Here is a 21,545-nt window from a genome sequence, read left to right as displayed (position 1 = left end):
TTATTATTTTCTGCTCTGATTTTTATTACTTTTCATCTGCTCTTCTTGGATTTAATTTGCCCTTCTTTTCCTAGTTTCTTTAGATGGCACCTTACGTTATTGATTTTAGATCTCTCTTCTTTTCTAATACATGCATTGAATGCTGTAAATTTCCCTCTAAGCACTGCTTTCACTGCATCCCATCGATTCTGAAAATTTATGCTTTCATTTCCATTTAGTTCAAATTATTCTTAAATGTCTCTTGAAAATTCTTCTTTGGCCCATTTCCTTTAGAAGTGCATTGTTTAAGTATTTTGAGATTTTTCAACTATCTTTCTATTTTTGATTCTAGTTTAATTCTGTGATGGTCTGAGAGGAGATATTGTATGATTTCTATTGTTTTAAATTTGTTAACGTATATTTTATATACCACTGTAAGGTATATTTTATATACCACCATAATGTGGTCTGTCTTGATGAATAGTCCATGTAACGGTACAGAATTCTAGGTTGGTTTTTTTTTTCTCTTGACACTTTAAATATTTCATTGCACTCTCTTCTTGCTTGCATGGTTTCTAAAGAGAAGTCAGATGTAATTCTTATCTTTGCTCCTCTATAGGTAAGGTGTTTTTTCCCTCTATTTTCTTTCAAGATTTTTTCTTAATCTTTTACTTTCTGTAGTTTGAAAATGATCTATATAGGTGTAGTTTTTTGGTCATTTAACCTGCTTGGTGTTCTCTGAACTTCCTGGATCTGTGGTTTGGTGTCTAACATTAATTTGGAGAAATTTTCAATCAGTGTTTCAAGTATGTTTCCTGTTCCTTTCTCTTTTTCTTTTTCTTCTCCTTTTTGTATTACTTCTCCTTCTCATTACGCATATGTTACATCTTTTCTACTTGTTCCACAGTTCTTTGATATTCTGTTCTTTTTTGGTGTTTTTCTGGTTTGCTTTTCAATTTTGGAGATTTTCCCTAACATATCCTCAAGCTCCAAAGGTCTTTCCTCAGCCGTGTGTAGTAGTCTACTAAGAAGTTCATCAAAGGCACTTTGAAAACAGGTTTAAAAATCTTTATAAGAAACAGTTATACCATAGGATCTAGGGCTTGTATCATCTTCTAACACTTGTCCTCACAGCCAGGTGCCTGCCTGTGGTAATGACTTCTTAGTGCTCTTCCACATTCAGTTCTCCTTTCATTCCAGGCATATGGGAACATTTAATTCCTTTGTTTCCTTGAAGTTAGGTGGTATCATGTGACTGATTCTGGCCAGTGGACTTTGAGGGGAGGTGTGTGTTATTTCTGTGTTGACATAGTGAAAAGTCCATGAAGAGTTGCTGGTCTTTTTCTTTATCTGGAAGTACCTAGCCATATGTTTCATTTGATACAAGAACAAGATAGTCAGCCTGGGTCCTTGGATGACTGTGAAACAGATCCTGCTTGTTATGTTGGGCATTTTACATGAGACAGAAGTAGACTTTTGTTGTGTTGAGCCACTGAAATCTTGGAGTTATTCAGTGGCTACTGAGCACTTAACATGTGGCAAGCCCTGACTGAGATGTGCTTTAATGGTAATGTACATACCAGGTTTGGAAGTTTAACTATGAAGAAAGAAAAGAAAATATCTTATTAATAATTTTTATATTTATTATATTGAAATAACATTTTGGATCCATTGGGTGAAACAAAATCTATTAATTTCAGCTTCTTCTCTAGTTTTTTTCATGGGGACACTAGAAAATTTTAAATTAACACATGTAGTCGCATTTGCAGTATTATATTTATCTTGGACAGTGCTGAACCCAACCTGGACAAATTCAGTAGTCCTGGCAGAAGTTGGATGTTTGAGTGTTCAGAGAAGCTAAACCAGTGAGACCCTAGATTTGGAGAGAATACAGAATAGGAAAACACTGTAAATGATGGTTAAGCAAAAGTCTACTTACTGGATCAGAAGATGTGCCCTTACTTTTTGTCCCATGTTACTTTTCCCACTTGTTTGCAGAGCAGTGGCAGTCAGAAGTGTGTACTCCATCTAGGAGACTGGAGGACTCTTCTAAGAAACTGACTCCAGGGAAAAGAGCAGCAGAGCCTGACATTCGAGGGTCTCCATATCTGCACAGGCAGGTGATTGCCCAGTTACCCTACAGTGAAGCCCACTAGTTTACAAGCCCTCCTATACCCACAGCATTGTCCAGTCAGAGTTCCTGTGCTTCACTGTTACATGAACAGTACCCAAGGATCACCAGGTATTTGCTGGAAATTTCTAATAGGAAAGCAACTCCTTAAGGGAAAGAGAATAATAATAGTAGCAGTGAGTTGTTTGCATATTAAGATAATGCAGATAATAATACAAATAAAAGGAAAAGATTAGCATATACTCTTCGTGATGAGGCTCATCTCTAATATTCCCCTATTCCGCATTATCCCTATATATGTGTGTGTGTGTGTGTATATATATATATATATATATATTTTTTTTTCCTTTGCTGTACACGGGCCTCTCACTGTTGTGGCCTCTCCCGTTGCGGAGCACAGGCTCCGAATGCGCAGGCTCAGCGGCCATGGCTCATGGGCCCAGCCGTTCCACGACATGTGGGATCTTCCCGGACCGGGGCACGAACCCATGTTCCCTACATCGGCAGGCGGACTCTCAACCACTGCGCCACCAGGGAAGCCCAGGAGACTTTTTTTTTTGCGGTATGCGGGCTCCTTACTGCTGTGGCCTCTCCCATTGCGGGGCACAGGCTCCGGACGCGCAGGCTCATTGGCCATGGCTCACGGGCCCAGTCGCTCCGTGGCATGTGGGATCTTCCCGGACTGGGGCACGAACCCGTGTCCCCTGCATCGGCAGGCAGACTCTCAACCACTGTGCCACCAGGGAAGCCCTACCCCAGTATATTTTAAGAAGTGTGCTGAAGTATGAATAGTTCTTCGGTTAGTAATTTAAGAGAGCAAGTGAGGAGATCTTACTACTTTCAGCTAGCTCAGTTTTCCTTTATTTTAAAATTTACAAGTTGATGGAAGGAAAAGTGTGCCTATAGTGAGAGAAGTAGTACAAGCAAAATGGTACAGTGTTCGAAATTCTTCTTAAAATAAATGTTATTATTGAAAAGTATAGATAAATGTAGAAGTGTTTTTTTTTTCTTATGTCAAGCAGTGGTTTATATATGCTGGAATCATACCTGAGTGCAAGAGCATGTTCTTGTGATCTAACATATCTGAATTTGAATCCTGTCTCTGCCACCTACTAGATGTGGCTACAAAGAGAAATTACTTAACCTCATAAGACACAGACAGTAAAACAGAATGTAATTTCCAAGAAGGCAGGGCTTTTTTCATTCTTTTTGTTCATCGCTATATCCCTAGGCTAGAATCGTTCATGTGACACATAGTTAGCACTCATTAAATATTCATTGTATGAAAAGAGTCCCTACCTCATAGATTTTCTTTTATTCCATCCTCAAATAAAATGAAGAGCTTGATTGCTACTTATTTTTTTTTAAGCTGCTTCAGAAAGGTCTGTGTATATGTACAATTTACCTGTCTTGGGGAAACTTTTCAGTTATACCAAGTTTCAGATCTTTGCAACTTGATTTTTCCTAGAAATCTACCTTCTTATTGTCAAATTAGAAATTTATGCTTGAACTCTGGTGCGTCCTTTGACAATGCATGTTGTCTCCTAAAAGTGATGGCACTTTATGACATCAACTTCATAGATTATTATAGTGGTTGTTATCCTAGAGATTAATCATAGGGTATTGTCTCTAGGTATACCACAGATTCTCCTGGTTTTGAATGGTGCAGTTTAACGTGCATGCTAACTGAAAAAGAAATGATTTTCCTACCTTCCTTCAGTACTTTCTTTTATGGTCATGTGATAATTAGGTAGATGGTTTCTGTTAGTTCTGGCAAATTCATAAGTATCCAGTTACTTTCCAACATTTTTTCCCACTGCTCGGTACATCTCTCCCTGTGCCTAATCCCCACCCTTCCAGTTATTGAAGATGACTTCATTCTCTTTCTTAGAGAAGTTTGAAGGTACCAAATATAAGTTCTGCAAATTTCTTCTCCTCATCTCAAAGATCCCTTTTTATGTGTCTTTCTCTTCTCTCTCTCCTGTCTCACAAGAAGTTTCCCCTTTTCTAAGGCTAGATCCTTGCCTTCGTTGAGACCTCCCGCTCCTTGTCTGTTTTGACATGAATCCTTGACAGGCTATTTCCAGTTAGATTACAACGCCTGATCAAATTTCCTTGAAATTGAAAATAAACCAGCAAAACCTTCCTTTGACATTGTTATTACCTTGAGGCTATATACCATTCTTCTTTGAACTTCTCAAAATGGTAGTCTATACCTGAATAGCTCCTGTCACTTTTTTTTTTTTTTTTTTTGCGGTACGCGGGCCTCTCACTGCTGTGGCCTCTCCCGTTGCAGAGCACAGGCTCCGGACGCGCAGGCTCAGCGGCCATGGCTCCACGGCATGTGGGATCTTCCCGGACCGGGGCACGAACCTGTGTCCCCTGCATCGGCAGGCGGACTCTCAACCACTGCGCCACCTGGGAAGCCCCACTCCTGTCACTTTTTAAACATACTTCCTTGCCATTGCCATTTTGCCTCTACCACTTCCCTTGAATTCGTCAGCAACCCATTTAGCAAGTTTAACAGCTTTTTCCATGTTTTTAAATTACTTGTGCTTTCTGCAGTATTTGAAATTGTCATTATCTTTTTACTTTTTTTTTTTTTTTCCAGTACGCGGGCCTCTCACTGTTGTGGCCTCTCCTGTTGCGGAGCACAGGCTCCGGACGCGCAGGCTCAGCGGCCATGGCTCACAGGCCTAGCCGTTCCGTGGCATGTGGGATCTTCCCGGATCGGGGCACGAACCCGTGTCCCCTGCATCGGCAGGCGGACTCTCAACCACTGCGCCACCAGGGAAGCCCTTACTTTTTTTTTAAGAACCTCACTTTAAAAAATTTACCTTGCATTACAAAATGTGGAAAATACAGAAAAATATAAGAAAGGTCATAATCCACTGTAATGTCACCTCTCAGAGATACTCACTGTTAAATTTGGGGCCATATCTGTTTCATCGTGTTTTTTTTTTTAATGCATTAAACAAAAGAAGGATCAAACTATGCCTGTTCTTTTGATATCTGATTTTTTTCTGTTTTAGTATATTATGAGTATATTTCCAAGTCCTTATTCTTCTGTAGTACAATATAGTAGCCACACAAATTGGCAGCGTTGAAACTGCCCAGGTAGAAATCCTGGCTGCAAATACTCACTAGCTGTGTGACTTTGAGCAAGTTGCTACTCTGGGTTTTAGTTTCCTCATCTGGAAAATGAAGATGGCACTCTTATCTAATTCTTATCTAATTCCTAGGGTTGCTGTAAGTAATAAATGAGATAGTACATAAAAAATAATTCTTGGCACTTAATAAATGTTAACTATCATGATAATAGTATGTGAGTTTACTATAGTTTGTTTAAATTATTTCTGTTTTATTTCTTTTGCTATCATTAAGACTGTTGTAGGACCATTCATATAGCTAAATGAATGTCATGATTTTTTTGGTAGATTTTTATTAGTGAAATATAAAAATCTCTGTTAACTAAAATTGCTGGGCTAGTGGGTACATTATGCCTGTTGCTAAACTGCCCTCTATAGAGGTTATCCTCATTTATACTCGAGGGTGGTGTAAGAGATCATTAGCTTCATTACATTTTTCAAAAACTTCATGTTATTGCCTACATTTTGTACTGCACCCCTTGCTAAAAGTGAGTATCTATGTGATGAATGTGTTATTTTCCCTCTCGTCAAAATGTTGGGCTTGTTTAGAAGGGGATCACTGTTACATCATGGTTACCCACAGGTATTTCATTCATTATTTAGGTCTAATTTAACTATAGGTATATATTTAATTTTTTTCTTATTGATTATAAATCTTTCGGTACTGAAAATAATTATTTTTCTGTCCTAAATAAATTCAAGTCTCTCTCTCTTAATCTGTATCAGTTTTTGTGTGGGTAAAACCCTAATTACCATCTACCCTAATTTTACTAAGAATATTTTCTTAAATAAATTTATTTTATTTATTTTTGGCTGCGTTGGGTCTTCATTGCTGTGCGCAGGCTTTCTCTAGTTGGCGGCGAGCAGGGGCTACCCTCATTGTGGTGTGCATGCTTCTCTTTATGGTCTCTTCTCTTGTTGCAGAGCATGGGCTCTAGGCACGTGGGCTTCAGTAGTTGTGGCACACGGGCTCAATAGTTGTGGCTTGTGGACTCTAGAGCTCAGGCTCAGTAGTTGTGGTGCACGGGCTTACTTGCTCCACAGCTTGTGGGATCTTCCCAGACCAGGGCTCGAACCTGTGTCCTCTGCATTGGCAGGCAGATTCTTGATCACTGCGCCACCAGGGAAGTCCATTAAGAATATTTTAAACCAGCTTTATTGAGCTACAATTCACATAACATACAATTAACCCATTTAAAGTGTACAGTTTGTGTACATATTCACAGATATGTGCAGCATCAGTGTAGTCAATTTTAGAACATTTTCATTACCTCAGAATGAAACCTTCATTTAAAAATTGTGAATCACTATATTGTACACCTGTAACTTGTATAATGTTGTACAACTATACTTCAATTAAAAAAATTTTAAAATGAAACCTTCATACCCTGTAGCTATCACCCTCCCAGAATTTTATTATTTTAAAATAGTATTTTATATTTATTTTGTTATATCAAAGCCTGTTGGTTCAGGATTTGGAAAGAGAAAGTATAGTTTAGATTAAAAGTACAGTCTCTGGAGTCTGACTGACCTGGGTTAAATCCCAGCCCTACTTTATATATTAACTGTGTGACTTTGGTCAGGTTACTCAACCACTCTGAGCCTCAGTTTTCTTATAATATGGAATTAGTAGAGGTACCTGCCTCAAGAGTTTATTTTAAAGGTTAAACAAGATAATAAATGTATAGAATTTAGTACAGTAACTGGCACATAGTAAATGTTCAGTAAATATAAAGAATGATATGTTTGATGTTGCACTTCTGTTCTTAAATCAACTAGCAAATATTTGATGCTATTAGGCATTGTTAAGTACTGAATGTTGTTTCTATCAATGATTCAGAATGTTTTCTGTACCTAAGCAACATTTTTATACATTTTATATTATTTTCCCTCATGTAAAACTCTCATTACTCTCTGAGAATACAGTTGATTTCCTGTTGATAGAAAACAGTAATAGTAGCTTACAGTTAGAAAGTACTTACATTTGCCTGGCACTGTTCTAAGTGCTATACCTGCATTAACTCCTTTGATCCTCACCCTTCAGATACAGATGCAGTTATTCTCCCTGCTTTATAGACTGGATACCAAGGAGGTTAAGCAGCTTGGTCTAAAGTATTACAACAGGTTAGTGGTGGAGCCAGGATTCTAACCTTGGTACTCAGTCTGGCTACAAAGCCCATGCTCTTAACCCTGTGTTCTTCTCTTTATTCTCTCCTTCTTAAAAGAATGGTAGGTGGATTTCAAACATCTTGGCATCTTGGCTTTGGGGAGTTCTATATTAAGAAGGACTGTGAAATCTTGGATGCTTGATTGTAAGGAGAACTAAAACAAGTATTGATAATCTGCTATGGACGTGGGCTTCAGGGTGGCTGGGAATTTATCATCTGGTTCAGACCATGCATTGATTATTATGTTCCATCACTCTAGAATCTGGGCCCCAGGTGGAACAGTAGCCAGGCACAGTGCACCCTCCCAGCCCCCAACACCCCAGCCCTCCCAGTAAAAAGCCCATCTGAACCTGTATGCCTCCCTCCTTGCATACTATCAAACCCTGCCAGTCTTTAGAAGGGCCACTTTAAATCCAGCCCACAGTGATCTCTCCACCTGTGAAGCAAGTCTTTTTTATTTCTCAATTGTCGTGTGTGGTGGTACAACAGTATATGTAGTGTCATCTGGTGCTGTTGTTTAAGCTTTAATATATTATGGCTTGACTCCTCAAGTTGATTAAATGTTGCTTGCCAGCAGGGAACTATGTCTAAAATGTTTTAAAATTTACTGTAGTGCCCTCAGAAGTATTATCCAGTAATCTTTTTTTCTCTCTCTTTCAACTTCACTTGCTTATTGATAATAGAGCTGTTCTCTGACATTCAAACATATCTAGCTTCACAAAGTTAGTCCCTAAAGTACAGGTGTGTTTTGAAGAAGGTGGGTAGTCCATAGTCAGGCTGTTGTATTATGTGCATTATATTGGGGTAGTTGCTTCTAATTGTCTGTCTGAAACTCTTCAAAACCTGATGTTGCTTCTCTTTGAACTCTTACTTGATTGCCCTGGTTGTTGCTCATCCTGCTTACAAGCCCCTCCCTTAGGCATGTGACTCACTGATTTAAAAGACAGCGTTGTTCAGTAATTAACTACCTGCCTCTCATCACATAGAAATGAGAACTTAAATGCAGCCTTCCCACCTAAAACTTTCTTCCCTATGTGTTTACCTATCTGTGAACATGAAGCAACACTGTCCTTTTGGAGGAAATATCTGTGGTCCATATCCCACTCCTGTCGGAAATGATTAGTTTGCATGTGCCTGTGCAAGTGATGAATTTTATATGAGTGCTCTTAATTGAAAATTGTATTTCTATAATTTCTAGAATGTTGTTTAGTTTCATTGATGCATACGTTTGGATGAATGACAGTTGAATATTTAATGAAGGTAGTTTTTAGTTTTTAATAAAAAGAAAGCCAAATATTGAACACAGGTTAACTGGATTAAATTCTGACCATCAGTACATCCTTAGGTAATAGGATGGTTATCCATTTTAATGATGTATAATTTTTTTTTTTATGGAAACTACCCATGTTTGAAGAAATTCATTCCATCCTTACTGCCTTGCCTTAGCAATCCTGAAAAATATGGGTATGCCTCATTAGGAAGTAAATCTGTTCTGAGAAAGAAATTTTAAAACATTCTTCTATTTGCTAAATAGGACATTTAAAAGTACTGTGTTCTAATACATTGGTATTGCTATATGTATTTAGGCAGTATCAAATAAAATCTTTGTAGGGACTTCCCTGGTGGTCCAGTGGTTAAGAATCTGCCTACCAATGCAGGGGACACAAGTTCGAGCCCTGGTCCAGGAAGATCCCACATGCTGAGGAGCAACTAAGCCCATGTGCCACAACTACTGAAGCCCGAGCGCCTAGAGCCCATGGCTGTGCAACAGGAGAAGCGACCACAATGAGAAGCCCACGCACCGCAACAAAGAGTAGCCCCTGCTCACTGCGACTAGAGAAAGCCCGTGCACAGCAATGAAGACCCAGTGCAGCCAAAAATAAATAAATAATAAAAATAAATTAATTATAAAAATTTTTTAAGTCTTTTATATTATAGTACAGTTGACTTGCTAAACCGTTTTTTTTTAAGCCCATATGCCTTTAAATTGATTATGATACTCTGTTTCTGAAGCATAGCTGTAATTCTCAACCTGTTAAGATAAATGTATTTTTCATCCTTTTGAACAACTTACAATTTATAATTTATAGGAAATAAATTTAAAAATTTGCTGATGGAGGAAAGATCTCTGGGACTTCTGTGTAGATCTGTCAATATTTGATTTTTTTTTTTTTTTTGCGGTACGCAGGCCTCTCACTGCTGTGGCCTCTCCCGTTGCGCAGCACAGGCTCCGGACGCGCAGGCCCAGCGGCCATGGCTCACGGGCCCAGGCGCTCCGCGGCACGTGGGATCCTCCTGGACCGGGGTACAAACCCGCGTCCCCTGCATCGGCAGGTGGACGCTCAACCACTGCGCCACCAGGGAAGCCCTCAATATTTGATTTTAATAATCTCTGTCATACTGACATTGTTTACTAAAAGCTATGTGTAAAATTATAACTCATAACGGATAAAGTACCTCTTTTTCCCCAACTTTTTTACCTTAAAAACTTTTAAATTGGTATAATATTTGAACAGATAGTAAATACCCATTTCAGCTATATTTACCAGTTCACTTGCTAACATTTTGCCTCATCTGCTCTCTCTCTCTTTGTTTATAAAAATACCCACACTTTTTTTTTCTGAGCCATTTGAAAGCTGCAATAGCCACTGTTTCCACCACCCCTCACCCTTACCCTCATGGTCTTTTATGAAATCTCATCTAGTTTTTTTTTAATAGGATACCCTACATTTACTGTTTGCATTTTTGTATTTCATGACTAAAGATAAAATTTTTTGGAATGAATAATATATAGGTAGTGTTGTGTATTTTCTGTTTCATTATCTCAGGAGATGAAGTAATTTTTTTTCTTTTTCATTTTATAATAGTATTTGTTTGGATCTAGTATTTAGCTTAGTATTTGTTTTATTGCTTCTAAAGATTTGTCATATCATGTCCTTAAATTTCAAAATACAATTTTGTAATGCTTATGTCTTAATTTCTTTAATTAACTTATGATAGATTCCAAAATATAGGAAGTGATATAATAGACATTTGTGTACCTGATACCCAGACTTCAAAAATACTAACATTTAACCAGCTTAAACTAAAATTTTTATTCTAAAATCTATCCTATATACAAGGGTACATATGATGTGGATGTACATTTTACAAAGTTTTAATAATAAATGAATATGTCTGTCCCAACCTCCTATCTCAATAAATGTAATGGCATCTTAGAAGCTCTCCAGGCCTCAGGACAATGGCTTCTTCCTTCCCAGAAGAAACCATCATCCTAAATTATTAAATGTTATTCTGTTACTTTTCCTTAAGTTTTTCCACTTTTGTATTTTTTCCTTTAACATACATTTTCCTAGTGTTTACTATTTTTGAGTTTTGTGTGAATGGAGTCATACTGTATATATGTGTTCTTCTTGGACTTGTTGGGCTTTTTTGGTTTTCTTCCCCCCCTCTGGCTCTCTCTCCAACCTTCGTTTTTTTTTTTAATTTATTTATTTTATTATTTAATTTTATTTATTTATTTTGGCTGTGTTGGGTCTTCGTTGCTGCGCTCGGGCTTTTCTCTAGTTGCAGCGAGCAGGAGCTACTCTTCATTGCGGTGTGCAGGCTTCTCATTGTGGTGGCTTCTCTTGTTGCAGAGCACGCAGGCTTCAGTAGCTGTGGCATGTGGGCTCAGTAGTTGTGGCTTTCAGGCTCTAGAGCACAGGCTCAGTAGTTGTGGTGCACGGGCTTAGTTGCTCCACAGCTTGTGGGATCTTCCCAGACCAGGGCTCGAACCCATGTCCCCTGCATTGGAAGGCAGATTCTTAACCACTGCGCCACCAGGAAAGCCCTGGACTTGTTGTTTAACATTATGGTTTCGAGATTTCATTCATGTTGACACACTTATCTGAGGTACATTCATTTATACTACTATGTGGTAATTCCATTATATGAATATACTACAGTTTATCCATTTTACTGTTGTTGGACACTTGGGTTTCCTCTAGTGTTTGCTGTTAAGAAAATGCTGGTGTAAATATTCTTGTACATGCTTTCTGGTAGATATGTGCAAAAGGTTCCCCAGATTATATACCTTGAGCTAGAATTTTGGGGTCTTTGGGTATGTAAAATGTCAACTTTACTAGGTAGTGGCAAAAAAAACCTTCTTGTAAACAGTTGTACATTAAGCCAAATAAGGAATTAAAGAGAAACAGGTTTGTGAGAAGATGGAAAAACAAAATAATGAGTTCTGTTTCATGTATTTTGAACTTAGCGTCTTGTTAGAAATGTTGAGTAGGGATTTGAGGTGTGTTTATAGTTCTTAGCTCCACTCATCTTTGTTTTTTTCCTTGGTTGTCTCATTCAGGTGTCTCATCTATCCCTTCTCCTTGAAGTGGTCTTATAAAAATTGTTATAATATCACAACATAAACATTATTTGATCATAATAGAAGATGTGTTCACTTTTTATACCCTCAGTCTCAGGCTGTCATATGCAGCCTTTTTATTTATTTATTTATAAAATTTTATTTATTTATTTTTATTTTTGGCTGTGTTGGGTCTTCGTTTCTGTGTGTGGGCTTTCTCTAGTTGCAGCGAGCGGGGGCCACTCTTGATTGTGGTGCGCGGGTCTCTCACTGTCGCGGCCTCTCTTGTTGTGGAGCACAAGCTCCAGACGCGCAGGCTCAGTAGTTGTGGCTCATGGGCCTAGTTGCTCCGCGGCATGTGGGATCTTCCCAGACCAGGGCTCGAACCCGTGTCCCCTGCATTGGCAGACAGATGCCCAACCACTGCTCCACCAGGGAAGCCCCAGCCTTTTTATTTTTATAGACTTCAAAACATAGAGCTATATTAAGCTAGTACAGGGATGATGTAAATGAGAAGTGGGGAGAGGATACTGTTATTATGAGCAAACATGCATTCTAGGTAGCTGTTAGCAAGGGAAAGAAAACTTAACAAGAAAAAATGGGGATGCAAGCTAAAACAAATAAGCAGACAAGCAAGTAAATAAGTACAGTGAGTCCCGTACATGCGAATCTTCAAGTTGCAAACTTTCAAGGATGCAGACGTGCCCTTGTATGCCAGCTGTTGTACTGTACTACTGTACTTTTCAAGGTACTGAAAGATTAAAAATGTTTTTTTTTTGTGTTTGTTTTTTATGTATTATTTGTCTGAAAAGTATTATAAACTTATTTACAGTATACTATATAGCCGATTGTGTTAGTTGGGTACCTAGGCTAACTTTGTTGGACTTACGAACAAATTGGACTTAAAGCTCTCTCGGAAGGGAACTCGTTCGTATGTAGGGGACTTAATCTAAATAAACACAGCACTCTTGGGACCATTTAGAACTGGGGCCAACAGCACTATGTATTAATAGTCCCTGATAATTTCACTATGTTGTAGCATAACTCTGTAATTGGTGTTCATAACGTTAATTCTAAATAATCTTTATTCCTCATTTGAGAAGGTGCAACAATGCACATTTTAGAAGAACTGGTGAACCCTTAGCACTCTAGAATAAATTCCTGATGATTCCTAATAGCAGAAATTTTATTGTTTATATGTAGTATGGTGTGTTTACCTATCAGCTAATAAAACAAATGATCTATGGATAATTTCTCAAAACTCTACAGGAAAAAAATGGGTGATACATATTTCTCTACTGACTGAACTAGATATATTTGGAAAGGAAAAGAAGATGTATCAAATCATTTAAATGTCTTTTACTGTGAATATTACCTTAATAAATTATAGAGAAAATTAAAATGAAAATATAGTAGAGGTTTTTATGCTCCATTGTCAGAATAATAAATTGAAAAAGAGCATACAGGGAGATGATTATTTGGGGGTTCGTTCTGCTGTAGGTGGTTATATCAAACTTGCTACATTTGCTACCCCTAAAACAGATCTGACATCACCTAGGAGTAACTGCTTTTTCCCAGAACCAGAGGGTGAGGGGTACAGAGGGGACTGAAGACCCAGAATTTGGTCTAGGAATTGCTGGTTTCTTTAGACTTTTATTATGGGGATTCATCATTCCCACAGGGTACTGGAAACCACTGGAGAATTGAAGTTGTCTAGCTGATTTGAAAAAAATAATGTATCTTAAATAATCTTTGAACAGTTATTTTGCTATTCCAAATCTAAAGCAGAGGTAAAAATATTTTTAGAAGGTAGAGTTTTTTACATTTTAAATTTTAAAATAATTATAGATTCATAGGAAATTGAAAAAATAATAGTAAGGTGAGGCCCTTGTATCCTTCACCTTCCCCCAGTGGTTACTTCATACATGTAGTGCAGTATAATCCAGAAGTTGACACTGGTACATTTTGTATATATAGTTCTGACCCATTTAAACACTGTGGTGGTAGATGTGTGTAACCACTGCAGCATCAAGACATGGGTTCTGTCCCCACAAAGATCTCCCTTAAGCTACCCACACACTTGCCCCCTGTGGCAACCATTAATCTCTTTTTCATCTCTATGATTTTGTCATTTCGAGAGTGTTTTTTAAATGGAATCATACAGTACATGACCTTTTTTCACTCAGCCTAATCCTTTGAGATCCATCCAAGTTGTATGAATCAATAGTTTATTCTTTTTTATTGCTGAGTAGGATTCCATGGTATGAATGTACCATAGTTTGTTTAACCATTCATCTTTTGAAGGGCATTCTATTTTTTCCAGGTTTTGGCTATTAAAAATAAGGCTGCTGTGAACATTCATGTTCGTTTCTTTGGGACAGGTGCCCAGGAGTGCAGTTGGTTACATGTGAGTGTATATTTAGTTTTTAAAGAAACTTTCAAACCTTTTTCTAAGTGGCTATGCCGTTTTATAGTCTCAACAGCAATGTATGAAAGATCCATTTTCTTCACATTCTTGTCAGCACTTGGTATTGTCACTGTTTTTTATTTTAGCTGTTCTATTAGGTGTGTAGTAATATCTCAGCATAGTCTTAATTTGCATTTCCCTGATGGCTAGTGTTGTTGGCCGTATCTTGTCATGTGCTATCCAGATATCTTCTTCAGTGAAATACTTCTTCATATTCTTTGCCCATTTTCTAGGTGAATTTTTTTAATGTTGAGTTTTGAGATTTCTTTATGTATTCTAGATGAGTCCTTTGTCGTATATATGGATTGCAAATATATTTTCCCAGTCTGTACCTGTGTCTTCATCTTCTTAACAGGGTTTTTTGCAGAGCAAACATTTAAAATTTTGATGAAGTCCAATTTATCCGTTTTTTTTCTTTTAGGGATCATCCTTTTGGTGTTTTTCTCCAGTCCCACCCTCTACCCCCAATCCCAGACAGCCATTAATATATTTTCTGTTTCTATGGACTTGCATATTCTGGAATTTCATATAAATGGAATCATATAATATGAGGTCTTTTATGTCTGGCTTCTTTCTTTCACTTAACAAAATATTTTCAAGGTTCATCCCTGTTATATCTGAATTGGTTCTTATTATGGCTTTTTTTATGGCTGAACAATACTCCATTGGCTGGATATTCCACGTTTTGTTTCTCTGTCCATGAACTGATAGACATTTAGGTTGTTTCCACTTTCTTGGCTGTACTCAGAACAGTTGGTGTGTGCCCTTTCAGCCCCTTACCTTCCTCACATTTATTGCATGCGTGTGTGCATGCACATACTACTATATGTGTGTATAGTTTTCTTTTTAATAGTGGAGAAGTGACTATTTTATGTTTTTTTTAGTATCCTTATTGGAGTATAATTGCTTTACAGTGTTGTATTAGTTTTTGCTGTACAACAAAGTGAATCAGGTATGTGTATACATATATCTCCATATCGCCTCCCTCCCTCCCACCCCTCTAGGTCGTCACAGAGCATCGAGCTGATCTCCCTGTGCTATGCAGCAGCTTCCCACTAGCCATCCATTTTACATTTGGTAGTGTATACATGTCAATGCTACTCTCTCACTTGGTCCCAGCTTCCCCTTCCCCCCTGCTCCGTGTCCTCTAATCTGTTCTCTACGTCTGCATCTTTAAACTTAAGAGTATTTGGGATAGCTTTCCAAGTCAGTACAGACAGATAAGATGTATTTCATTTTTTTTAATGACCATAGAGTGTTCAGTCTGGCTATTTAACTGATAGTACACTGAAAAACATTTAGGTGACATTGGGTGACTTCTGTTTTTCTTTCTTAAATAACATTGACAATAACCATCCTTATACAACTATCTGTGATACAGAGCTCATTTTACCTACTTTTGGATTTTTCTCTTCCCTGTCACTCTTCATCAGTCGCTTATTCAAAAATATATAGATTACCTCCTGTGTGCTAGTCACTGGACTGTGCTTATTAAAACATAGGGGGACACAGCTGTACTCAGGGGTTGTCTTAATAAAGAAGATATACCTATAAATAGACAATCGTAATTCAGTATGAAAAGTGCTATAATGTGTTATTACCAGACTCCTGTGGAACAGCTAGCTACATAAGGAGTGAAGAAGGTTCAACAGAGGAGTTATTTGAGATGGATCTTTGTGAGGACAAATGGAACTTCACTTGACAAAAGATAAAGATAAGAACATTTTGATTTATGAATTAGAATAGCAAGTTTGAAGAAAGGTAGAAGCATTAAATAGCCTGGCATATTTAGGAACAGCAAATAGTTTAATATGGCCAGCAAGAGGCTTTTTGGCAGAGATTGTAGCAGAAGATAAAGCAGGTTAAATAGATTGAAAGCAGATTATAGCATTCTGTGAATGTCTTCCTAAAGAATTTGGACTTCATTTTGTACATAATTGGAAATCACTGAAAAATTTTAAAACACACTTGTATTTTTATTATTTCTAATAAAATTTTAGGGTTGTGCTATGAATATTTCAGAACATTTCATCACCGCCCCAAATTTCCCACTTCTACCGCTTGCTCTAGGCAACCACTGCTTTGCTTTCTCTCTCTTTCAATTTGCCTTTTCTGAGTATTTCATATACATGGAATCATACATGTAGTATTTTGCATTTGGCTTCTTTTATTTAGCATATTATTGAGGTGCGTTCATGTTATAACACGTATCAGTATTTTGTTCCTTTTTATTACCTGATAATATTCCATTGTTTGATGATACTACCCTTTGTTTATCCATTCATCAGCTGATGGATGCTTGGATTGTTTCCAGTTCTTTGCTATTGAGTAATGCTGCTGAGAACATTTGTATGTAAGTCTTTTTTTTTTGGTGGAGGGTGGGTGGCCACTCCGGGCGACATGTGGGATCTTAGTTCCCCCACCAGGGATCAAACCCATGCCCCCTGCATTGGAAAGGTGGAGTCTTAACCACTGGACCGCCAGGGAAGTCCCTGAATATAAGTCTTTATATAGACACATATTTTCATCTCTCTTGGATAGGTTCCTATGAAGGGAATTTTGGAATTTTGGTGAGTTTATGTTTATATTTAACTTCTTAAGAAATTACCAAACTGTTGTCCAAAGTGGCTGCATCATTTTACAGCAATGTGTGGAAATTCCAGTTTCTCCACGTCCTTACCAACATTTGGTGTTGTCTGTCTTTTTGATGATGGCCATTCTGTAGTGGTATCTCATTATAGTTTTAATTTGTATTTCCTAATGACTTATGATGTTTATAATCTTTTCATGATGCACAGTTGTATTTTAGAAACATGAGTGCAGTGCAGAGGCAAGAATGGAGGTGTGTTCCACAAGAGATGGGAGGCTGCACTAGATGTGTATAGAGTTGAGAGAGACAGATTTCAAAGATATATCAGAGTTAGAACAGGCAGCAATTAATAACTGCCCAATATAGTAAATAAAGCAGTGGGATGTGGGACTAGTGACCCAGAGATTTTAACCTTTGACAGGTAGCCAGTGCTGTTATTAGCCAGAAAAGTGAATATGGGTGCATAAACAGTTTTTGTGCTGGTAGATGATGGCTGTTATATTCTGTTCTCTTGATGTGTCACTGGAATAAATATTTAATACAGCTGTATTATAGTATATAGTTTGTATAGTATATAGTATATATTATAATATAGTTTGGAAATATGTATCTAGTTCAAAAGAAGGATCTGGATTAAGATATAAATTTAGGGCTTCCCTGGTGGCGCAGTGGTTGAGCGTCCATCTGCCGATGCAGGGGACACGGGGTCGTGCCCCAGTCTGGGAAGATCGCACATGCCGTGGAGCGGCTGGGCCCGTGAGCCACGGCTGCTGAGCCTGCGCGTCCGGAGCCTGTGCTCCGCAACGGGAGAGGCCACAACAGTGAGAGGCCCGCGTACCGCAAAAAAAAAAAAAAGATATAAATTTAAGAGAGTTACCACTGTATAAATAACAGTTGAATTCATTGAAATAGTGTATCTATCCCTAAATGGCTGTATCCACTGGGTTACTTTTGGTAATTGAAAATTACGTAAATAATAAAAGGGTTGAATATACTATAATAAAAAGATCCAAGTTAGTAAAATGATTCTAGGATTATTTCATTCAAGCATAGCAGCATCACCAAGGACCACCCAGGTTTTTTCCGTCTTTTAACACTGCCATTCTTTTTCTGTTGGGTTGTCCTCTTAGGCAGTTTCTCTCCTCGTGGTCCTAAGATGGCTGCCATTGTTCTGCTTAACAATTCAAACCCAAAGTTACCTGCAAAAAGTACGTGTTTTCACCTGGGTGTCTCTTTTTCATCAGCCTGGGAAAACCTTTCCCAGAAGCTCCCCAGCAAACTTAGTGTCTTGTCTTGTTGTCCAGAATTGCATCAGATGCTTATTGCTAACCCTCTCATTGGCAGGGGGGATGGAAATTGACACTTTTGGCTTAGACTAGAGCTTTCTAACCCTGGTGTTAGGCATCCTTTTGTCATATCTCTTTGGAAGAAGCTTTTTTCCCCATGCCTTTTGGTTCTCTGTTCTCTAGACAACTAAGTTTCACATCACTGAGTTTTTGCTATTCAGTACTTCAGATCAGCTAATATTTGTTGAAATCCTACTCTGTGTCATTAGCTGTGCTAAGTTCTAGGATATAGCAATGAATAAGAAAGTTACAGTTTGATACGGAAATATGCTTAAGCAGAAGAGTGCTATCATAGAATTATACACTAAAGTTCATTTGTATTTGGGGTTTAATGCCACTGTTTATATCTTTAGTTTTATGAGAAAAGGCATCTTGAGTTTCAAAATCAAGCTTATATTCAATTTATAAATGAACTTTTGGAACATTTAGAATATAACTTGTTAATACGTTTGACCCCCCTTTCTGTATTAAGTGGATTACATCCTTTATTATAGAAATGCATGATAAACTAATCTAAATTATACTGTTCATTTGAGTTACAGCTAAAACTGTATTATGTTTTTCTGAAGCATAATGTTTGAGTTTTTTAGCTAATGTACTGAAAGTTTTAATAGTAATACCTATAGTTTAAGAGCCCAACTGAAATGTTTTGTAAAATGATTATTTTGTAATTTGCTATTTTTAAAAATGGTTCTATAATTGCAGCTATGATGTTTACAGCAGTACTTATACAGTATGTGGGGTGCTTTTTATGAGTGCTAAGAGAGGGGAAATGAAGAAAGGGGATTTGGAGTGGTGGAAGGAAAAATGTACAATCAGTATTGCTGATTTTGTGAATACTAAGAAATCTACTTTTTGACATCTGGTACAAATAGAAAAGCAATCTTCAATTTTGTCTTAGACTGAGTATTTATCAAAAGCATATTTATACTAGTTCCTTTGCAAATCTTACTAATATAGGAGTTAATAGGTAATGTCTAACATCGCAAAGATAACTAGAATATCCACAATTGATGTTTGTCACTGATGGATTCTGTATGGTTAGTGATCTTCAAAGTATCCCAGTGCTTTAAGATTTAACCACTTTAATAATTTTGAAAACCGAGAGGGATGTGTACATTTTTATGGCAAAAAAAGATTTTTGTAAAGGCAATATGGGATTAAAATGAACTTTTCCCATGTTTGCAAATGCTTATTAACTTTGAGGAAATTCCAATGTTCGCTCTGAATTACAAAGTACTAGAATATATCCAGAAAGATTCACCTTTCATTTATTATGAGTCATTAAGAAGCTCTAATGTGTTTTTAAAAGAATTACCTTTCCTTAATATGTTTTCTAGAACTAAGAAGCTTGAAAATTTCAGGCACAGAATCTTTTTTTTTTTTTTTTGCGGTACGCGGGCCTCTCACTGCTGTGGTCTCTCCCGTTGCGGAGCACAGGCTCCGGACGCGCAGGCTCAGTGGCCATGGCTCACGGGCCCAGCCGCTCCGCAGCATGTGGGATCTTCCCGACCGGGGCACGAACTGGTGTCCCCTGCATCGGCAGGCGGACTCTCAACCACTGTGTCACCAGGGAAGCCCAGGCACAAAATCTTTGGTGAAAATATTAATCCTTACAATTGTTTAGTGTTTGGTTCTGACTGGATCCCTTGTCACTGTTAAACACAGTTTATAGTGCTGAAAGCCTGTGGCAAATTACCTTATAAATGGAGTGATTAAAGTTGTTGCAGGCATTTTGCCTATGTAAATCCTATTTCTGTGCCTATACATATTTATAGATCTCTGCTTAAAGGACTGTAGTTGCAAAGGTTAGGAAACGGTTTACTTTGACTCACACAATTTCTAGTATGTAAAAAGTGACTTGCAGACCTGAATCGTGAAGCACATCCTGTCCTTTGATTGCCTTTTATTTTCCTCTTAGTAATGAAGTGAAATCTTACTTGGTTTTCCTTAGCCAGTCTTAAATTCAATCCTTAGAAAAGGTTTTCTGAAGTGTATAATTTGTCATGTATTTGTACATATGAGAGAATTGAGGGAGGATAGATAATTCAGGGTCTTGGACTTTGCAGATGGTATATTTGAAGATTCTTTGTGATTATGTATTTTCCTTTTTTTTTTAATTAACTTTAGATTTAGCGTAAAGCTTGTAGCTTTTTTTTCACACCAAGGAAGCAGTGTTGTAATAAATAGTGCTATAATAAACAATGGTTGATAAGTGGTTTACATGCTAATTTTATTTATTGTTTGATCCATTGTAAATATCTGGTAGAATTAGAATCAGGCCATATTTTTTTTTAATAAATTTATTTATTTTTGGCTGTGTTGGATCTTCATTGCTGCACGCGGGCTTTGTATAGTTGTGGCGATTGGGGGCTATTCTTCGTTGCGGTGCGTGGGCTTCTCATTGCGGTTGGCATCTCTTGTTGCAGAGCGTGGGCTGTAGGCACACGGGCTTCAGTAGTTGTGGAGCACGGGCTCAGTAGTTGTGACTCATGGGCTCTAGGGCGCACGGGCATAGTTACTCCGCAGCATGTGGGGATCTTCCCAGACCAGGGCTCGAACCCATGTCCCCTGCATTGGCAGGCGGATTCTTAACCACTGCGCCACCAGGGAAGTACGAATATAGGCCATATATTTTTAAACATAGTTACTTTGATGGACTATTTAAAACTTTATGAGACTAGGTTAATCTGAACTTTGTTTAATGTACTGATTGCCTCCCCTCTCTTCCATACACCCTTAGGGAAGAACGGAGTTATTGGCAAAGAATGGCTTTGGAGGAAAATCTTTATGCCATTTCTAAAGTGGAAGCACAATGCATTTATTTTTTGATTAGTATAAGGTAGATTTTTTAAGACTCTGATCATCTCAGAGAAAAAAAAAAACACCTAAATACCAGGTCTCCATTACTGCTCTCCCTGATTTCTCTGAGTGATGGTCTAAGAGTTTTATAGTCATATGAATACCCTGAAAAATGTCAGGGGCCTGGTGAAGTTGTAGGTAACTAGTGCATTGAGAAGACTGTTAAAAGGCTTCTAAATGCAGACAAAGCATTACTAATTGCTTTCAGGGTCAGTCTGTCTTTAGTTGGACCATGAAAGATTTAGCATGGCCCTATGGCAGCCTGTCTGCTGAGTGGAGGCTCTTGTCCTTAAGAAAGGCTATCTGATATGCTAGACCGTTTCAGGTTGCCCCAGTTTACATGAATTTAGTCATTATTGCCAAGACTACTAAACCTCAGTGTGACACAAGTGATACTTCGAAATGGGCTTGAAGACAAAGGCATTTTGACCTTGCAGTGGGACATAAGTAATATTCATACAGCTTAAAATTTTTCTTTTTAAAATATGAAACAGAATACTGTACT

General features: G+C 37.8%; 1 protein-coding gene across 3 annotated transcripts in view; it reads left to right on the top strand.

The window, feature by feature from the left end:
- Nucleotides 1-21,545, top strand: part of BMPR1A (bone morphogenetic protein receptor type 1A) — a 146,155-nt gene that overhangs the window by 59,374 nt on the left and 65,236 nt on the right. The window lies entirely within an intron of this gene.

This window comes from Tursiops truncatus, chromosome 16 (assembly GCF_011762595.2).
Source record: "Tursiops truncatus isolate mTurTru1 chromosome 16, mTurTru1.mat.Y, whole genome shotgun sequence".
NCBI lineage: Eukaryota > Metazoa > Chordata > Mammalia > Artiodactyla > Delphinidae > Tursiops > Tursiops truncatus.
Note: the sequence above shows the minus strand (reverse complement) of the source record. Positions and strands in the feature narration are given on the sequence as shown.